The 16,740-nt window shown below is 48.4% G+C and overlaps 2 long non-coding RNA genes across 2 annotated transcripts in view; one reads left to right on the forward strand and one right to left on the reverse strand.

Moving 5' to 3' along the window:
- Nucleotides 1-16,740, forward strand: part of LOC125317319 — a 75,781-nt gene that overhangs the window by 31,032 nt on the left and 28,009 nt on the right. The gene's annotated exons all lie outside the window — the stretch shown is intronic.
- On the reverse strand, nt 116-14,610 carry LOC125317320. Its single transcript, XR_007200016.1, has 3 exons — nt 14,207-14,610; nt 1,856-2,062; nt 116-1,541 (listed from the first exon to the last, which is right to left on the reverse strand). It is a non-coding gene; the product is annotated as an uncharacterized LOC125317320 (long non-coding RNA).

Here is a 16,740-nt window from a genome sequence, read left to right on the forward strand (position 1 = left end):
CTTTCCTGCAAAGGAGGACACCTTACAGTGTGATGGAGGCCACAAAAGTGTTAAATTGTTGAGCCTGTTTTGTCACTAAACGTCACCATCAGTCAGTGAGAGCTTTGAAAATGGAAAACTTTCATAGTGTGAATTTACTGAAGATGGGGAGACACTGAACACGATTAGCTTAATATTCATTCACTTGAGCCATAGGAAGAGAGTGTGTGGACATGAGCAAGACTCCTGAAATTGGTTTTGTTTGTATCAGCCAAAGGGGGATTTTCCAAGATTGGTCCTTATGTTCTCCAAGCAAAGCAGGCTGAATATTGTTGTATCTGACTCTGCAGGAAAGCCGATGGCAGTGGCAGCAGCTCTCAAAATCGTGTATTATTCCCTTCACAGCCAAAGCTAGAGCAAGAAAAATATCTTGTGTCAACCTGGCCTTTGAAATACAAATGAGTGAGCTCAAGCTCACTTGTAAATGTCATGGTGTGCTTTGTGCTCTCGCTCCCTAATGTGGTTGCTTTGCTTTCCCAGGTAATACATTTTCAGGCTCTTGCTTCAAGTGATGCTTTGACAACAGGGAGAGGAGAAGAGAGTCGCTGTGCTTTCTGTTGAGTCCTTCAGGGCTGTTTTCCCACTGAGAAGCTGCACTGAGCCTGAGCCAACTTGAAACCATCAGCACAGGCACTGGGCTCCCATGAAAGCCTCATGTTCTTCTGTTGTCAGACTTGGGGGAATGGTGTACGAAAGGGCTCTGTGCAACTCTTTGGCTTGGCAGCCTTGGCTTTTTTTATGTGCTATACGTCTTTCTTACGGCATTTTTGTGTCCCTCTGTCAGGTAGTCTGTGTTTGTTTACTTGCTGAAACTCATTCATCTTGTTTTAAGGGTGAGTTGTCCTGTACTGGACCACTGGCAAACAGTCATGCCTGGCCAGCTGGCCAAGCCTGCTGCAAGTTTGAGGAAGCAGAGGGGCAGGCACTGATCTCTTCTCTCTGGTGAGCAGTGACAGGACTAGAGAGAATGGCACGAAGCTGAGTCGTGGTGGTAGGGGAGGTAGGTTGGTTATTAGGAAACAGTTCTTCACCTGGAGGGTGTTCAGGCACTGGAACAGGCTCCCCAGGGGAGTGGTCACGGTACCAAACCTACTGGAGTTCAGGAAGTGTTTGTACAATGCTCTCAGGCACAGGGTGACTCTTGGAGTTGTCCTGTGCAGGGTCAGGAGTTGGACTCGATGATGCTTGCGGGTCCCTTTGAGCTCAGGACAGTTTATGGTTCTGTATTTCTATGGCAAAGTGTTGATTGTGCAGTCGCCTTTAGAGCCATCTTTACTGCCTTTTTGCAGGATGCACTTCTGGGGTTTGCACTCACTCATGCAGCTTCTTTGTGAACTTCTTCCCCTCAAAACTGAATCACAAGGCACACAGAGAGCCAAGACTGGAACAGGATATGTTGCTTCTGTAGAGAAGCCCGTTGCGGAAACTAACTGTGCTATTTTGGGTTATACCACAATGGGCTGGCTGGGTTTGATGACATTTCTGTCCTGTCTGGGATTAACCTGATGGGGACGGTAAGACAAAAAATAACATTAGAAGCAAATAAACCCCTCAGAATTGCATTTTGGATGCCAGAGGATGCTCATCCTCAAAACCTAATTGTTTTAAACCAATTTGCTGATTAGTTCAAGCCAACTTTCAGACTCCTGTCTGAGTAATAGGCATTTCTGTGGAGTTAATCAGAAAGAACTGCAGTTTCTTTTACCATGAGCAAAAATAAATGTCAGACTGAGGACAATGTGTAACAGCAATGACTGAATTTGTTGACTTAGCCAGAAATACACAGCCAGTAAAAAATAAAATAATGTGGAAATACCTCACAGGCTTCTGAATCAGTGCTGACAGTCCCTCTGGAGCTTTACTTGCAGTTGGTGAATAAAGATGTTGAGGGGGTAGCAGGAGTGGAGCAGTGCAGGAGATTCCCTCTGGGTTCAGGTGGGTCAGGGCTCTTCCTCATCTCTCACTCTGCCCATCTGCAGGGGCTCAGCATCCCAGGCTGGACTTAACCCCTGCCTTTGTGCTTCTGTTTTGGGAGAGAAAGAAAGAATCCTGGGACAAACTTTTGGCTGGTAAGTTTTGCTAGATCAGAGCTGTTTTCTGAGCATGATAGAGCCAAGAGAGGGCTCATCCATCCCAGCTTGGGTGCTGCAGAGCTGCAGTTCAAATGCCCACAGCCAGTGCTGCGTGGTGAGTAGATGAAGTGACATGGCTGTCACAGAGGTACTTGGGTGCCTTGGTGAAGAGCTTCTCAGGATCTCCCATCCAGCCCTCATTATTGTGGTGAGTTGACACTGGCAAGATGCCAAAAGCCACTCTGTCACTTCCCTCTGCAAAGGGAGAGGGGAGAGAAAATAGTAACAAAAGGCTCATGAATTGAGATAAAGGCGGGGGGTATCATCAACTAATTACTGTCATGGACAAAACAGACTTGATTTGAGGAAATTAATTGAATTTATTACCAGTGAAAATACACCAATCAAAATCAGAGCAGGATAATGAGAGATAAAATGAATTTTACAAAGACCTTCCACCCACCTATTCCTCCTTCCCAGGCTCTACCTCCTTCCCCTTGGACAGCACAGGGAGTTTACCATCAGTTCATCACAGGTTGTGTCTGCTGCTGCTCAGAGAGGGGAGTCCTTTCCCTCCTCTCCCATGTTCGCTCCACGAACTTCTCCAGCGTGAGGCCTTCCCATGGGCTGCAGCTCTTCACGAACTGCTGCAATGTGGGTCACTCTTCCGAGGGGTGCAGTCCTTCAGGGACAGGCTGCTCCAGTGTGAGTCCCCCACAGGGTCACAAATCCTACCACGAAACCTGCTCTAGCATGGACTCCTCCCTCCAGGAGTCCTCAGGTCCTTGTCAGGAGCCAGCTCCAGCACAGGTTCACAGCCCTGTTTCAGTCATCCACCAACACTGGTGTGGTCTTCTCCACAGGCTGCAGATGGATCTCTGCTCCCCTGTGGTCCTCCATGGGCTGCAGGGGCACAGCTGCCTCACTATGGGCTGCACCATGGGCTGAAGTGCCTGAAGCACCTCCTCCAGCTCCTTCTTCACTGTTCTCCATAGAGAGTTTATCACTAATCCAACTATGTGAGTTTGGCATCATATTGGGATACTATGGTGTGGAGGAGGCAGCTACAGTGTACCCTCTTTCTGGCTGGTTAATACCCTAGCTTGCAGTGAATCCACCCTCCCTCCCCACCTCTAAAATGGTAAAATGTTTTTTACCATTTTAGTTAGAAACATAAACAACCTGGTGTTGTGTAACAGGCTGCCAGGGCTTGTTGCTCATTCCCCACAATGCTCAGCCACAGAGGATACACACAGGAGCTGGTACTCCAGCCCTGTGCCTGGGTTCCTCCCCATGCATCACTGTGATTTAACAATGTGTGGTGGGAGACTTAGCAGACTGAAAAGGGCTTCATCTTTCCTGGATGAGCTCAGCTTTTTTTACAACACTCCGCTTCCACCGGTTGATGTCTTTCCAAGAGTCTGAAGTCAGGATAGTGACCCACAGCCAGAGCATCTGCTAGGGCTCCCTGGATGAAGTGCTGAGCCTGCTGCCCTCTGGGCAGGAGCCTGCCAGGAGGTTTGCCCATAAACTTCTGGTATTTAGTGTGGTAAAACAGGGGTTTATAAAAAGTTTTAGTGGTGGCAGGGGTGTGCCAGTGTGCTTGGATGCATTCATGAAATAATGTTGTTGTTTGAAGGAAGTTGCTGAAATGGTACCCATGGCTGGTGCGATCAGGGAAGATTTACCTTCTCTCCATTTCTCCTTCTGTTTCCTGCCCATCTCTTTTGATAATTTTGAGTCTTTCTGTGTTGTGCTTCTTTAACTTTTTGTTTGCTTACAAACCTCCAAGGAGTGCTGTTAACTTCATAGAGTTTCAGTGCTTTTGCCTGTGCTGTGTTGAGCAGTGCGTGCCGGTTGGATCACTGCTGTTATTTCAGGTTTTCCCGTCTCCCCACAGGCTGCTTTTGATGTCAAAGGCACTTGTTGAAAAAAGGAAGATTTCCACAAAAAAGCTTATCACACCTCTGATACTTTCAAGCACGACTCCTGTTGCGCATCTGTTCTGTTTTCCCTTGTCAATTAAAAGCTGATTAAAGGGGTAGGAATACCAATTTCGGCTATTTTTAGGGCACGCGTCACTTTGATACTTTTGCAGTGGGATGTCCAGAAGACTACTTGGTGACGGGTGCAGGGACTTTGGGGCATGCCCGTGGGCCCCAGGCACTGCTGCCTGTCAGGGCACTGCAGTGCTGAGCATCGACGTGGCAGCCCTTGGGCCGATCAGCAGCAGAGACTGGGAGTTTGGGGAAGCTCTACAGCGGAAACATGTACTTCATCTGGCTGAACCCTCTCCTTTGGAAAGTGGGAATAGGTCCAAATTTCCCACTTGCTGGAGCTTTCCCCTGTGTGCAAGCTCTCCCCTCTCCTTCTAGATTGCTTTCCATTTTCCAATGTGCAGCTGACACATCTGGGTAGGAGCATCATGGGCTTCTGTGCAACACATCAGCCTTATACTACCATGCTGACTTCCCTCAGTGATATCCCGAGGGATAGGGATAGCAGTGATGATAGATAGCTGCTCTCACCCAGCAATACCCTTCTCAGTGCAATCCTTCTTCATGGATTGTGTTTCCCACCCTGCATGGAGACAGCCAGAAGAGTCCTTTGAAGCCTGAGCATCACCTTGTACAGGTGGAACCTCTTTTGGACATGAATCAGGAGGCAGCATCCCTAATTTGGATTGACAGAGCAGTGTTGGAGCCACAGCTCAAATCTGTCAGAGCCTTTTCTGGCAAATCACTTCAAAAAGGGTGTTTCAGTGTTGTTTAATGAACAGAAGAGAAAGCCCAGCATGGGGCACAGACAGGTTGCAAGGCAGGAGTTAACAGCTGCAGGTACCTCCAGGAGCAACCAGAGCTTCACAGTACCATAGCCAATACCAGGGCCAAGAGCAACTTTCCTGTCTGTTCACTTACTTTACTTTCCCACCTGAGTGTTTTGTGCAATTTTCAAAGCATTGTGTGCATATTCTGATTCTCTTCCCCTGGACTAAGCAGGTATCCTTCTTTCCCTTCGCTGGTTTCTTCACACAGAGATAGGGAATGGCAAAATATTTGTTCAGAGATAAAATAAATGTGTTTTATCTAGTCAGGAAACCTGAGTATGGGCAATACCTGAGTATAGTTTTTGTTTGTTTGAAGCAGCTTGGAATTTTTAGGAAAATCAGACGAATCTTCCCTCAGGATGAGCTACTTAACAAGTGTCCTGCCATCCAGACTGATAAACACCAGGCAAATCCAAAACAGAACCCAGCACTGTTCTCTCCAGATGCCAAGTTTGTGTTTGCTTTGGGGTTTTAATTATAGGCAGTTCCCTCAAAACCAAATGAGTGTTTTATTTGTTATCATCTTCCCCTCTTCCTCCTCCTCCTTGTGCACTTCTCCCTTCTGCTGCCTGTTGGCTGTGTGCTGGGCTTTGCTGGGCTGCACCATTCCTGCCACCACAGGGATGGCACCGCTCTTGTCTCCAGCCCTCCTCAGCCCTTGCTCTTGCTCTGGCACTGATCCACCCACAGCTCACTGTGATGATGGAAAGTAAGCTTGTGTCTGTACTGGGTGAGCTTTCTGCTGGTCAGTGAGCTGCATCAGCAGCTGGAGGGCTTTGGGGTGCGCCAGGGCCAGCAGTGGCTTTAGGAAGTGAGGAAAGGTTACCTGGTCTTTTTCAGTAGCAAGTGTTACACTTGCATACATTATGGAGCTTTCAGCCCAGTCCAGGTCACCCATCAAGGCTGCATCCTCATCACTTAAAAGACAAGAAAGTTTAGTGGATTTTTTTCTCTCTCCAAAAAGGTCAACTGCTTTGAGAGTCCCAAAACCACCAAGGTATAGATGGTCATTGATTTTTTCACTTCTAAACTATTGGGAAAGTAACCCCAGTCCTCTGCGGGTAACCATGGCATAGGGTAAAATTTTATTTCAATAGAAGGGAATGGCCTGGTAGATTATCAGCTCCTTTTATTTCAGTGTAGGGTTGTCTTGTCACCCACGCACATGTAGAAATATGCTTCGTTCTCATGTGTTCACTGATGCATTCAAGCTAAACATGATTGAGCCTGGTGGCTGCTTGGATAGGGCATTCCAGGTGCCATCTGTACATGAATACACTGGTGGTGCAGGGAATGTTTTTTTCCCACCTGTATGAGACACTTGTTTTTGGAGGTGCCTTCTGATGATCATTCGGGATGTTAGCGCCTTTCTTTGTACATTCACATTTATCTTTGTATTTGCTAAATTTCAATTCTCTTTCTTCCTTCTGAACAGTTTTCTTTTTGTTGAATAAACTGTTCCTCACAAACCATACCAATGAGGTCACTGATGTTGTGAGGGGTTTGGGTGATTGGGTTTTTAACAGCTCTTCTCCACCCAAGGGTGGGTTTCCCTTCATTTTTCACCTTCTAACTGGTTTTCCAAGCCTTCCTCACCTTGTGAGTTCCTAAATATGGGTTTTTAAATGAAGCTGTGGGATTCTTTCAAAGAAATTTAAGCCTTCTGACAATAGAGTTGCACTTTTTGTGTTATTTTCCACAGACCTATACAATATAAAACATTGTTCCCCAAGGACCAGATGGCTTGAAATCCACCATTCAACCAGGGTAGAGTAGCACACTTGTTCACTTAAATCTGTTCCTTTTAATAGTTACCAGTTATGGTTATTAGGAATTCTCTGTGCTGTAGGTGATTTGTAACCCTTCCATTCTCATATAACTGTGTGGATGGCAAAATCAGAGGTCTGGTTGGTGTTTGCCCAGGGCACCCACTTTGGTCATATGAGCTTGGGCAGAGTGCTGTACTAACGTGGCTCTGTGGCTTTTGTCTTAAGCTGGATTGAGTCCTAGTCAACTTTGGGCACAAGCAGAGCAAGCCCAGGTCTGTCTGCACATGTCTGGGTGGACACATCCCATTCAGATCATGTGAAATCCCTACTCATCAGAGCCTTAGAGGGACCTTCTTGCCTTTGGCTATGCCTGTGAACTGTGTAGCACTGGATATACAAAATAATCACAGGGTGCCTGAAAATGTCTGTGATGTGAAATTGTAACACTAATAAAAACAAAGGAATTGTTTGTGTTCAACCAAGCAGAGTCGTGCCTGTTTCTCAAAGAACAGTGTTTTCAGCTTTACACTCCTTGGAGAAACCCTGATCAACAGTGCTGTTGCTGACCTGCAGCGTAGGTGATTGCGAGGTGGCAGGCGCAAGCTCTTGCCTAAGAAACTTTCTCATGTGCACATGTGCAAAATGTCTGATGTGAGTGTGGGAAGTGCTTCCCAGTGGGGAAGGCAGGGCCTGTGTTGTGCAGTGCAGATGCTGTGGTGTCCCTCTGTATGGGGCAAATCAATCCCGAATCTGCAGAGATGCAGCTCAGCCCCAGCGAGAAGCACCGAAGGAGGTAGGGGAGCTCTCCCTGTGTGTCTGTAAGGTCTGTGGTTTATGCCTGGCTTCTGTCAGTGGCAGTGTTAGTTCAGGTCGTGTTCTTCTAATGGATGAGTGTAAAGGGAGAACAAACCCATCCCTGCTGCGTGTGCATGTCTGTTCTGTGCTGCAGTGCACAGGTCCCATGTGGCTGTTGGATTCTCATCAGTCAGCGGGTCCTGCTTGGGGCTGCTGGCACTTGTGGCTGGGCAGGGCAGGCTCAGCCCTGCCCGTGGCATGGCCAGCCCTGGAGCCTGGTGGAAGAACTTGTCTTGCAAGTCTCTCCTGGGCAGCAGAGGGAAAGTCACTTCCATGTGGGCTTGCTTTTTTTCCCCGTCTTTCAATTTGGGAGAAGCTCTGTGTCAGAGCTGCCCAGGGTGTGAGATGTGATACTCATGGGTTGTCTTCCTGGCCACTTTGGCATCTCCTTGACTGGATAGCAGAGATGCCAGCACACATGTGGGGGTTGGAGCTACTGGCAGAGTTGGGACCAGAACACTCTAAGGTTTGCTCAAGGCTGTTTGGAGCCAAACAGCAGCAAGGGGTGCTTGGTGTTGGTCACCTTTAGATGACAAAAGTGGAGGGATGGAAAAGTTTCAGGGATCCAGAGCAGCTCATCTGGTCTCACCGTGACCCTGACGAGGATGGGCTGAGAGAGCTGGGGTTGTTCCGTGCAGAGAAGAGAAGGCTCCTGGGAGACCTTATTGTGGCCATTCAGTACTTAAAGGGGGCTTATAAGAGATGAGGACAGACTTTTTGTCAGGGCCTGTGATGATGAAGGGTAATGGCTTTAAACTAAAGAGGGTAAATTCAGACTAGATATAAGGAAAACAATTTTTTACAATGCGTGTGGTGAAATGGTGGAACACATTGCCCAGAGTAGAGCAGATGTCCGATCCCTGGAAACATTCAAGGTCAAGTTGGGTGGGGCTCTGAACCACAGGATCGAGTTGATGTCCCTGCTCTTTGCAGGAGGGTTGGACTGGGTGACCTTTAAAGGTCCCTTCCAATCCAGCCTATTCTGCGATTTCCAGTCTGACAGAGAGAGCATCACTGCAGTGCAGTCATAGTTGTCAGCAAGCAGCTTGTGCTTGCAGACAAGGGTAATGCTGTGGTCTTTGATGTACAAGAAATCATTGTGGGATGCCTTCCATGTTACCAAGAGTGGTATGTCAAGAGGTGCTGGTAGTAACTGGTGGAAGCACCTTGTGCTGTGATTTGTTTGGGAACAAATAGGGTGTTGCTGTAAGTAGATGCAGCAACAGGTTAGCTGGGTCTGGGTGCACTGTGAAGTGTGCTCAAGTAACTTGTGGCTTCCTGACTACATTATGCAGGTGGCCTTCTTGGTCATGTTGTCTGCTGTAAGCCTGGGGATCATACCCAGTGCAAGCAGATATCTCTTGACCTTGATGGGTGTTTAATAGTGTTATTTTCCCCACTGTGACAGTAGGAGCACTAACCATGCCCCAGAGCCTGTTGTCCTTTGTACAAATGTTGAATCAAAGGCTGTCCATCCCCCAAGGAGCTCATGGTGTGGATCAATGACAGGAGGTTGTGACTGGTACATGCATGTGGGAGAGTAAAATAAAAATGCCAGGGCACTATTGATTATCTTGACAGACATGCCTGAGAACACCAGCAGCCTCACAATTATTGAGTTTTTTGGTAAATGTCACAGCAAAGGAGAGTTTTTATGAAGTCGCTGAGGTGGTCTGGTAGATATTTGAGATGAATTTCTACCAGACAAGGGGCAGGAAGGGAGAAAAATAATTTAGTATCTAAGGCATTTTCCATTGACTGGCCCAGGAGACCAAGTTCCTCAGTAACAGTCAACATCATAAGAGTCAACAGCAGCTAGTGGGTACTTCAGGGCATGGGGTAAGCATTGAGAGTTACAGAGCTTGTGTGATGAAACAGGGAAAGGGGCTATCCTTGAGAAGATGAAGTGGGATAGAAGGCATGACCCACGTCGTAGTACTCTTGCTGGTCAGGAGGGTCTCAGGGAAGGGTGGGTGTATTGCCTGGGATGTGGGAAAGCAAGAGCTTCAATGACAATGGCAGATTTGGATGCTGGATGGAAGAGCATTCAAAAGATGTCCTGAGACTTATTTTTGAACATGAGACCAGTCTGGAGCAGAGAGGAGAGTCTGCATGGAGGAGAGCACAGACCATCATAATGATACAAATTTCTGGTGGAGGTGAAGGGGAGGTAGAGAAGGATGGGAGCATGGGTGGAACACAGGGCCCATGGGGAGGGAAATCTGAGGTTGAACTGGAGGATGATAAAAGAGTTAGGAAGGGAGAGATGAGACACTGTGCTGACAGAGGCAGGTTGGAGAAGCCAAGGCTGAGTGGAGGGACATAGGGATTTTGACCTTTGGCTATGGAGCCACTCTTTTTTCAGTAGAACCATGAATAAATAATATTATTGCTTCCAGACCCATTCAGGATCCTCTGCAGATAAACCAGTGCAGACAGGGAAAAGCTTTGTGTGTAATGTCATCTTGGAGTGCATGAAACACAGCAGAACCAGATGGGCAAGAGAGGTGATTATCCCACTCTGGTCAGCATTGGTTTGGCCTCACCTGGAGCTCTGTGTGCAGTTCTAGGCCCCACCAGTTAAGATGAATGTGAAGGTCCTTGAATGCATCCCAGGGAGGGCAACAAAGTTGGTAGAAGAGCTGGAAGTCATGTCCTGTGAGGAGCATGTGAGGGCTCTGGACTTGTCTAGTTTGGAGACAAGGAGGCTGAAGGGCGACTTCATTGCTCCCTAACAGCTTCCTGAGGAGGGAAAGGGGAGAGGAGAGGGCAGTGCTGAGCTCCTCTCCCTGGGATCCTGTAGTAGGATGTGTGGGAATGGTCCTAAGCTACATCAAGGAAGGCTCGGACTGGACATGATGAATAATTTCTTTGCTAACAGTTGTCAAACACAGAAACAGGCTTCCTAAAGAGGTGGTGAATGCCCTGAGCCTGACAGCATTTAAGAGGCATTTGGACAGTGCCTTTGATTATATTCTTTAACTGTTGGTCACTCCTGAAGCAGTCAGACATTTAGACTACATGTTTGTTTTAGGTCTCTTCCAACCAAAATGGTCCGTTCCATTCCTATCCTATCCTATCCTGTCCTGTCCTGTCCTGTCCCTGTGCTATGCTATCCTATTCTGTCATCAGAAGTGGCTCTGTCTGTGTGCTTTGGTCAGGGACCCCTGCTGCACTCCTGCCTAGGAAGGGATCTGCCTGGCTCCAGGCACTTTCTATCCCATCTCCCCACTTGTGATGGGGATGCTGTTCCCATAAAAGAGGCATGTGCTGATGTCTCTGCCTGGCTACACAACCCAGCTCTGGAAAACCTCAGCTCCTAGATTACCAGCATAGCAGGGCTCTCTGTCTGCAAAGGTGTAAGATTACAAAACACACACTCGCAAGGCTTAACCAAAACCACCTCATTTTTAGCAGTTTGTGAGGGTTTATTCATTACGCTTCAGCAGAGGAATGCAGGAATGTGAGCAGCATTAAACCTATTCATTTGGCAGGAGGCATCTCCTCTCCCCTGCTCCAGCCTGCTTGGCTTTAATGATAATTGCACCTCTTGAGTTGCTGAGCTGGCTCTCTGCCACACTGGCCCTCCCCACACAGATGTGTGTGGCACAGTGCTGGGAAAGAAGGCTGGAGCCGGGAAAGAGCTTAGGCTAATGCTTTGGAGCAGGGCTGTCATTCCCTCTGGGATGCACTCCACACGCTGCTTTGCATCCTGCCCTACATCTCATCCTGCATCCTGCCCTGAATCCTGTCTTGCATCCTATCCTACTTACACCTCTTCCCAGACTCCCCTGCTGTGGGCAGCTGCCTGCTTCAGAAAAGGCTTTGCCTTCTCCCTGCCAAGCCCTCAGCCCTGCAAATGGCCTAGGCTGAGGTTTGAATGGCTCCTATCTCCTTTCCAAAGAGCCTGTTCTGCATGTCCTAGGCCACCCTGCCTGTGTAGCACTGCCCCAGTGCCAGCATGGGCAGAGACTCATGGATGTTCTTTTGCTCTTGACTCTGGGCAGGGAAGAGGGTGACAGTCACTCCCTAACTCTTACATATCCTGGTGGGGAATTCATGTTGTTGTTGTTGTTGTTGTTGTTGTTATGATTATTATTATTTCTTCGGTGCCTCTGATTAACCATCCACAAATGCATCTAACAGTATCCTAGCATCGAAAATTTAACTATTGATTTTAAAAGCCTTGTCACTTTAAGAATGGGAAATAATAATACAAAAAAAACCACAAAAACCAAGGCAGCAGTAATTTTTGTTGGCTTGTTAAGAATTTGAAAGACGCAATAAAATCAGATTTTGGCTTTATTCATGCTGCCCGTTCCCAGAGGAGGAATGTGGTGCTCTGCATAACCTGGCTGCTTGCAGCAGCTGCTGCCATCACTGCTCTCGGCTCTGCTGCTGGAGTTTCACATAAAGGGCCTGGGAAGCTGAAGGAACCGGTAGCGCTGGATCACTAATGAGAAGACAAGTACTGTGTGTGAGATGGGGATGCACAGGCTGGGCAGCTGGAGAATTTGTCAGCAGAAGTGAGCACCGTGGGTACAATAGCACTGTCGACCTAAGAGAAGCTGATGCAGTTGAATTTGAGCCACAGAGACATGAGAACATTTTATTGAAGGTAGCTTCAAGGTCTGTTTAAAGGACACTGTTCCAAAGGGTCTGTAGTGAGAATGGGAGCAGCCTAATTCAGTTCATTAGCTGGGGACCAGCCAGCAGCTGGGGGCCCCAAGGTTTCACCTGCTGCACAGCACCAAAGAGGAGACAGCCGGTTCCTAGAAGCTGAGATGAAACTAATTGTGTTTCAGCAGCTGGGATGCATTTGGACAGAGTCTATTAACTGCACATGTACTTAAAATATTAATTAAACCCTCTTTCCTGGCAGGACTGGGTGATGGAGAGTTAAGTGGCAAAGAGGTTTTCTTAGCCCCCCCATTCCCATGTTTGGGATCCTCAGGTGCAGTGCGTTGGTACCCAACTTCTGGATTTTGGGCTAAGTCACTAAACTGCTTCATGCCTGTGGTCCACAGTTGTACAGCAAGAGCTAGGGCAGAGGTGGTCTATGCTCTCTATCAGCCGCAGTTTTGGTCATGGGTATCACCAGTAGATAGTCCCTAGTCCCTGTCCAATTTGCTCTTGGTCAGGTTGAACCTCTCTGAAGGTGTGACTTTTAGACGCATTATCATCAGTGGCTATGATGATAATCCCTTAATTGTTCATTTGTACAGTAATTTAAGAGTTTACAAGAACGCCAAATGAATTAATCTGAGGAGGGTGAGAGGATGGGATGGACAAAATAGGGCCACTAGAGCAAGTAAAGGAATTAAAAAAGAGCAAATAAGTCTGTGGCAAGATGAGGGACTCTACTGTCTGCTCTCTCCACCTAACACATTCACTGTCCGGAACTGAGAAGAAGCAGCTGCTTGACAGCACATTGGAGAATATATATAGCAAACAGAAATACTTTGCATCATCTTCTGTCTTGGTGGTCCTCCAGTCAGGGTGGACCAGCTGACCATGTGATGCCCTCCATGGTCACCTGTACAAGTGATTCAAACAGTCAAGCACCATCACAGCCATAGCCCCAGGCGTCGTGCTGCTGGAAGGGTCCAGCTTTGCAACCTTTGGGCAACTCTGAGGTCAGAGTTGTTTGCTTTGATAGGGACTCTGTATGGCAAGGTCCACACACTGGTAGCTCCTGGTTCTCTGAAATGCCCTCTCTCAGTCACCTTAGTGTGTAGTTGTTTAACTCAGACCTTGGACACAGAGGGTTTGGGACAGTAAGAACAGAACAGGAATCCTTAGTGATTTTTTGGTGGTTTTTTGCTTGAAAACGCCTGCAGATATCAGTCTTATTTTTTTAATGGAGAAACGGATCCACATGTGCTACCTGCCCTGACAGCCCTTGCTCTCTGCAGAAAGTCTGCATTCCTGACCTTAAAACACAGAAAAATTCTAATGAGGAAAACAACAAACAAACACGAAACAAAAAGAAAGAAGCGATGTATTTCCGACTACCCTCGGAGCAGGGACAGTGCCCAGTGCTTCCCAGCACCTGTAAAGGTGGGGCACGCCCTATCCTGGGAAATGGCTGTGCCATGTAACCGCCCTGCTCTCCTGCCGGTAACTCATACCCTGCAGCGAGGCAGCGCAGAGGGATGGATAGACTTGTGCTCAACCAGTCCTGCTTTCTCCTCGCCCAGTGGGTTGTTGGGCAACTTAAGGATTGCTCAACCCAGTGGAAGTTTCTCCATCAGGAGGACGGGTGCTAACTACACTTAAGTAGTCATTAAGTGCTTTGAGATCTATGAAAGCGAATTAAAAGATAAGGAGAGGAGGTGGGGGAAGGGATAAAAGTGTCTGGAATTTAATTGCGAAATCTTTTTCATTGTATCACCTTAGTATTTATTCTGATCCCACTGCTACTGTTGGCTTTCTAGACCTAGATAAAGATTGTGGTGAACCCAAGACCCTGAATCTTGCTGTTGCTGCTAGGTTATGCGTGACATCATTACTGTGTTAACAGCAGCAGCAAGACTGATAAAAAATATTTGTGTCTCCTGGAACGTAACCTCTTTGGGATGGGAAGAGGTCCCGGCACTGCACTCTGCCCAGATTTAGCCACAGATAATGGGAGTTTTTCCTACCGACATCTTGGGGCGATGGATGGTTGTACAACACAGTCCTTTCGTAGCGTCCTTGCAGTGCCTGCTCTTCTCCGTGGGCTTTCTTGTCCGACGGCGGGTGGTCAGGTGCCACTGTGGGGCTCAGGCTGTGCCAGCCATGTGCTGCCCAGTCAGGCAGGGCACAGCTGGTGACTTGCTCTGTGGTTGTTGCAACCCTCTCCCAGGACCTCTGGCTGAGCTCAGCTCTGCGTGTATACACATGCAGGGGAGCATCGCGAGAGCCGGCAGTCCTTCCTCCTCCTCCTCCCTGGTGCCGGAGCTAGCTGGCGAGCCGGCATCAAAGCAAAATTTCCCACTGCTGTCTCTTTCCTCGGAGGCTGCCTGTCTCCGTCGCTGGCTTTCAGTGGCGTTGGAGCCTGCCTGGGAATGGGCGCCACTCCCACATAGCTCCTGGGTCGACTCTCATTAGGAAGGGCGTATTCCTTGGAGAGGGTGAGCTGTGCCTCTCATTTTGTTTCTCCACGTAGGAGCCGGGCTGCAAAGCCAGGACGCAGAGCTGTGTTTCTTCCCCAGGGCTTGTTCTCGCTGGGGCTGGCTGTGGCTGGCAGCCCTGTTGGTCGTGGTGTGGTGATTAACGCTGGCACAGTGGCACTGCCTGGATGGCTGAGCCCTTCCTGTGTGTACTGGGCTGTTCTGCTGGACCCTGGGCAGGTGCCCCATCAGAGCTGTGCCCTGGTTTTGGGTGGGGGTCTTACCGCTTGTCCTGAGTTCCCCATGTACTCTGTGGTGGTGAAGGACATCTTCAGGGAAAAAGTCACCGTCCCCAGTTCTGGTGCTGCTGTTCCCCAGGGTCCTTCCAGAGCTGGTGGCCCTGATGTAGCTCAAAAACCCAAACTGGGTACTTTGCTAGTGAAAGAGGGGTAATGATCTGTGCCAGAGACAAGGAGTGAGTTGTGCCCTCTCCAAACCAAGTGAAGAGATCTGGGCTTCAGAATCTCCCCAGAAGTGGTTTCCATCTTGGCACTACCCAGCGCTACTGGGGTTACTGGGTAAAACACCATGGTCTTGTCCCCACATCTTCCCACTGACTACATCATCATCATTTATCCTTAGGCTTTATCAGGGTGCAGCCGCTGATGCAGCTTGGGTGCTCACTCATCTCCTTAGAGCAGGAGGAGGAGGAGGAGAGGTTGCCCAGAGAGTAGGTAGATGCACCATCCCTGGAAACATTAAAGGTCAGGTGGGACTGTGCTCTAAGCAACCTGATCGAGTTGATGTCCCTGCTCACTGGAGGGGTTTAGAGTAGATGGTCTTTAAAGGTCTCCTGAAACCCAAATGATTCTATGAGGGCAGCCCCCAGCCTGGCTAACCCAGAGGGGCGAGTGGGGTGCAGGGCATCTCCCGACCTTGTTGCAGAGTTGCAGGAATGGAAGACAGAAGCTGGCCCAGCACATGGTGCCATGAGCAACAAAGGCATAGTTGCATGCACTGAGGGGAGATCTGAGTACTCACATTGCTCAGTTACAAATTCCTCCCAAAATGAGTGTCTCAGGACCTTTTTAAAGGCTGTTGCTAATTAATGCAGACCCTACCTGTGCTTGCTCTTCAATAGCGGGGTGCATCAGTCTGAAAGCAGGCTGGAGAGGCAAAACAAGTTTTGGGTTTTTTTCATCTTCCCACAAGACATGCCTTTCTGAACACCAAAAGACATATTTGCATTTTTTGGGACATAGTGTGAATACTTCCAGCAAATACTGAAATAAATACACGTGTCCATCCCACATGAGTATACTCACGGCAGTAGGAGATAACTGCATTTGAAGGCATCAGCATCTTGTTACTCCTGCATAGCTTGTTGGTCAGGGAGCCTCGTGAAGTTGTCATGTCCTTTGACTGTTTCAGCTCATACCTGTATTGTCCCTGGTGTGTACCCAGCTTCAGCCGTGGGCTTCTCTCTTCAGCACCTAGTCAGAAACAGCTTGCCTTGGGTTTGCACTTGATGTTTCTAGCTGGTTCCTCCGGTGCTGCAGGATCGCACAGTAAGCCAGTCAGCTGAGAATTGGGATCACTTCACCAAACTCAGTCCAGTTTTTTTGATAGCACACATATATACAGCTAGTCACTAAAAAACTAAAAGCCCAAGGCCACATTTGGTGGATCATTCCTTTGGCAGCTCAGCAGTCCTTCTGCACTGCTACACCCAAAACCATCTCAGGCTGCCAACAGCAAAGGATGTTGCTGAACACACTCGCAATAGGGAACCCATCCAGCTGACATTTTTTCTCTCCCCTGGGTTGTTGTTCTGTAGATTTGGTTCCCCAATCCAGTTCGCAGTCTCGCATGGCAAACTGGCATGCACTGGCATGGCTGAGAGGGAGGAAGTAATGGAAACAATATCATGGGTTGGTCCCAGTGCCAGAAAGCTTGTGGGGGAGAGTCACAGGCCTAATCACATCGAAACCTTGGGAGCTGCAGCTGAACTGGGAACCTCCTCGGGCTTTGTGCCTGCCCTACTTCCCAGGGCAGTTTGGTTGATGATGATAAATGGGAAAGTC

This window comes from Corvus hawaiiensis, chromosome 26, assembly GCF_020740725.1.
Source record: "Corvus hawaiiensis isolate bCorHaw1 chromosome 26, bCorHaw1.pri.cur, whole genome shotgun sequence".
NCBI classification, from domain to species: Eukaryota; Metazoa; Chordata; class Aves; order Passeriformes; family Corvidae; genus Corvus; species Corvus hawaiiensis.